We start from the raw sequence: 4,821 nt of genomic DNA, 5'->3' as shown, positions 1-4,821 counted from the left end.
GGATGAACAACTTTTCTCTTGTTGCTAAATTACCTTGGTATGCACTGTGAATTATCTATCTTGTGGAGTTCTATCTCTAGGTATGACATGGCAACAAAAGAAAAAGTTTTTGCATGAGGTGAAGTTTTATAGATGGGATGATCCTTTACTCTTTAGGAGATGCTGTGATGGTTTAATAAGGAGATGTATTCCTGATGATGAGACACAGAGTATTATACATCATTGCCATGCTTCTGATTATGGAGGACATTTTGGAATCTCTAAATCAGCTAGTAAAGTTTTGCAAGCTGGTTTCTTTTAGCCAAATCTTTTTAAGGATGTGAGGAAATTTGTGTTGGAATGTGATAAATGTCAAAGGAGTGGAAATTTGTCAAAAAGAGATCAAATGCCCCTAAATGATATTCTTGAAGTGGAATTATTCAATGTTTGGAGAATAGATTTTATGGGGCCATTTCCTCCTTCATTTGGTAATAGATACATCCTAGTTGGAGTTGACTATGTGTCAAAGTGGGTGGAAGCTATTGCAACTCCAACTAATGATGCTAGAGTGGTAGTGAAATTCCTGAAGAAATTTGTCTTGAGTAGATTTGGAGCTCCTAAGGTCAGAATTAGTGATGGGGTTCCTATTTTGCAATAAGCAATTTGAGAGCTTAATGAGGAAGTATGGTGTAGTGCACAAGATAGCTACCCCATACCACCCTCAAACTTCGTGACAAGTTGAAATTTCTAACAGAGCTCAAGCATATTTTGGAGAAAACAAGGAACAATTCTCGGAAAGATTGGTCTATCAAACTAGATGATGCTTTATGGGCATATAGGACTGCTTACAAAACCCCTATAGGAACTACTCCCTTTAGGTTGGTGTATGGTAAGTCTTGTCATTTACCTGTGGAGCTAGAACATAGAGCATATTGGGCCATTCAGACCTTGAATTTTGATCTTAAGCAAGCTGGTGAGAAAAGGCTATTGCAACTTAATGAGCTTGAAGAATCGAGGATGGATGCTTATGAAAGTGCCCGTATTTACAAAGAAAGAACCAAAGTTTGGCATGATAAGCATCTTAGGAAAAAGGAATTCAAAGAGGGTGATTTAGTTTTATTGTTCAACTCAAGATTGAAATTGTTCCCTGGAAAACTTAAGTCAAGGTGGACTGGTCCATATAGAGTTTCTAAGGTTTTCCCTTATGGAGCAATTGAAATTTGGAGTGAAAAATCTGGGAATTTTAAGGTCAATGGGCATAGATTGAAACATTACATAACCGAGACCCAATAAAGGGAGCAAGTCACACAAGCTCTCCAATCCTCACCTCTTTTCAAAGGAAATTCATGAAGAGTCCAAATAAGGACTATAAATTAGCCCTCTTGGGAGGCATCCCAAGTCCTTTTATTTTGCTTTTGCTGATTTACCTTTATTTTCATTGCTTTTGTTTTTTTATCTTAAATCTCCCCAAATTAAATTTTTGACATTGTTGAATCTTGTCCCTTGTAGATGTATTTCAAATGGAGGAAGGTTGGTGAATTGCTGGGGAATAACCCTTAACCTGAAATTATGTTCTTTAAATCTCCTATAAATTGATTGATTTTTCTTTGCATAACTCAAGGTGTCCGCTACCTAGTTTATGTAGAGAGGAAGAAGAAATTCTCAAAGAAAGAGGGTGTCTGCAGCAGATAGCTTATGTTCTTGGTAAGGTTGGGTGTGTAACTTTTAAGTATATGTGTTTTTAATGTTAATATGGTGGTAAGTGAGTCATCTTTGTAGTTTTGAGCTTATTTGGGTTGTGGGATTCAAGGTGGACATATTGCATTTTCTTGGCATAACTTGGAGAGTTCATTTCATCATTTGTGGATAGATGAAACTTTATGCAGATTTTATTGAGTTTTTATTGTGCTAAATGTTGATTTGCAAAATTTGAGTAAAAATAGCATGGTTCACAAAGGTCTTTTATGTAGGATCCATTTCTACATGCTTGTGTGATGAAATTTTGATGGACTTTGTATATATTGATGTGTTTTTGGTGAAAATTTCTCATGATTTATGCTTCATAGAATTATATTTCCTCATTCTAGGGTATTTTTCACACTTGCAAATCATGTTCCATTGCAATCTTAATCCAGTTGAGTTGTGCATATGCAACTGCATAGCTTATGCAATCCTGCATAACCACAATTCTTACCATTTTCATTCATATTGCAAAGTGCATGAGAAGAGTGCATAGCTTATGCAACTCTGCATAGCCTAATTTTGCCAAATTTCATATCTGTCAAAACTTGCATAAGTGAGTGCATGACTTATGCACGTTTGCATAACTTCAAATTCTGCATTTTCTCTCTCTGCCGAAGTCTGCATAAGGAGGGTGCATGACTTATGCACTTCTGCATAACCAGAAACTCCAAAAATCAAAACCTGCCGAGACATGCATAAGCAGAGTGCATAGCTTATGCACTTCTGCATGACCTCACATTCTGAAAATCAAAACCTGCCGAGGGGTGCATAAGCAGAGTGCATGACTTATGCACTTCCGCATGACCAAAAACTCTGAATTTCAAAACCTGCCGAGGGGTGCATAAGCAGAGTGCATAACTTATGCACTTCTGCATGACCGAAAACTCTGAAAACCAAAACCCACCGAGACCTGCATAAGCAGAGTGCATAGCTTATGCACAACTGCATGACCACCAACCCAAAATCTCAAAACTTGCCGAGAGGTGCATAAGCAGAGTGCATGACTTATGCACTACTGCATGACCACCAACCCCAAAACCCAAAACCCACCGAAAAGTGCATAAGCAGAGTGCATAGCTTATGCACTTCCGCATGACCACTCTCCCTGAAAGTCAAAACTTGCCGAACAATGCATAAGGAAAGTGCATGACTTATGCACTTTTGCATGAGCTATTTCTCTGAAGTCCAAAACAAACCGAATCATGCATAAGAGAGTGCATAAGTTATGCACTCCTGCATAATCAGTTTTTCACACCTTTTTATCACCCACCGAATCATGCATAAGAGAGTGCATAAGTTATGCACACTCACTTTTCACTTATGCACTTTTCACAAGACTCATTTCTCCCGCCTCCGTCTTTTCTCTGCTCACGACCGTCTGCTCTCCATTTCTCCCGACATTTTCCTCTTATTCTTCTCCACACCCATTTCCGCCGCCCTAGCCCTAACTACCCCGTGCATATTTTCTTTTCCCCTCACCTCCTCCATCCTCACCATCGGGAACCATGGAGTCGCCTCCCCACTCCCCTCAAACTTCTCCTCTCCAGGTTTCGCCATTGTCAACGTTACCTCCTAACCCTAATTCCCCTCCACAAGCGACACCCCCACCACCCTCCACAGCCACGTATAAACGAAAAATCAGATCGAAATCCACTAGGCCCATGTCCTCTGCACCTCCTCTCTCAACGCGCAAAGAACCACCCACCACCCCAAGGTCAGAGCCTCCACCCAAAAAGCCAAAGATTTCAGCCTCCACACCCTCTTCCAGCAAAAAGCAATTGTCAGCAACCTCACAGGTCTCAAAACTCCCTTGGTCCCTTTCTGATGCAACTCACAAAGCAATATTTAAACGACTTAAGGAAAGGAAGGTGCAACCCACTAGGTATATTTCTGTGGACTCTCTCCAGTCACTTGGTTTATTTGACAATGTGGTTGCCTATCTAGATGGTATGGGTTGGATGGAATTTGTTCACAAGCAAGAAATTGTTTACCCAGCTTTAGTTTTGGAATTTATTTCTCATTCTCTCACACCTCAAATTGCATGATGTAGATTTTAAGCCAACTATGAAATTTAGATGTTTGGGGCAAAATAGAGAGTTATCATTGGATCAATTTCATAGCACTCTTGATTTTGCAATTGATGGGCTATTTAGAGTGCCATATACGGGTAGAGGTAGCAAACAAGGGTATTTGGAATATCGCCCAATTTTGGAGAATTATCACAAACCAACCTCAAACTTTTTCTCACGCGGATCAAAACCTCTCAAATACTTGACCCTGCACTTAGGTTTATTCATAGACTGATTGCTAGCACTATTTTGGGCAGAGGGACTAGTTCTGGTGCTATGGGGAAATCTGAATTATTCATGTTATGGTGTGCTTTTCACAAGGTCAAGGTTTCTCCTGGTTATTTCTTTTGTGAGCATGTGTTGCATATTGCCACCAAATCCATAGGTGACATTGTCTTAGGTGGGCTCATAATCATATAGCCAAGCATTTTGGTTTTAACTCAAGAGCACCCAATACCAAAGACTTGTGGACACCTTATATTTTGATGTCGCACATCTATCCAAAACAGTTCGATTTGCCACATTCGACATTGCACAACCAAGCAGTTAGAATCGAACCCATCGCACAACCGTAAGCCCAACCTGTCCCATCAGTCCCACAACACTCTACTGAACCTACACCACCCCCTCAATCTGCACAGGAGACCCCAGCAGCTTCTGCTCAGCCCACACCTCCTACAACTAAACCCTCCTCATCCACATTCTACGCATTCAACACTAAAGCCTTATTCACCTATCTTGAAAGGCTTAGTGATGATATATACTTTGTGGATAGGAAGCTTGACACCGGGTCTTGATACCCTCAAGGATCGTCATGATCACCTATTTGACCTTGTCATGGAAACCAGGACAAGCGGAAAGAATTGAAGGAGATGATGAAGAAACTCATGATTTTTCCGGGAATGCCACCTCCACCTCCATCACCTCCTCCAAAGACCATCATTTCGGATAGCAAATGTGACGCAACTGTACCCGATGCATACATTTTGCATAGTCATTTAGGTCTAATTTTATAACCATTTTTATTTGA

This window comes from Hevea brasiliensis, chromosome 11 (assembly GCF_030052815.1).
Source record: "Hevea brasiliensis isolate MT/VB/25A 57/8 chromosome 11, ASM3005281v1, whole genome shotgun sequence".
Classification (NCBI taxonomy): Eukaryota; Viridiplantae; Streptophyta; class Magnoliopsida; order Malpighiales; family Euphorbiaceae; genus Hevea; species Hevea brasiliensis.
The sequence above is the reverse complement of the archived record's forward strand: the minus strand, read 5'-3'. Positions refer to the sequence as shown.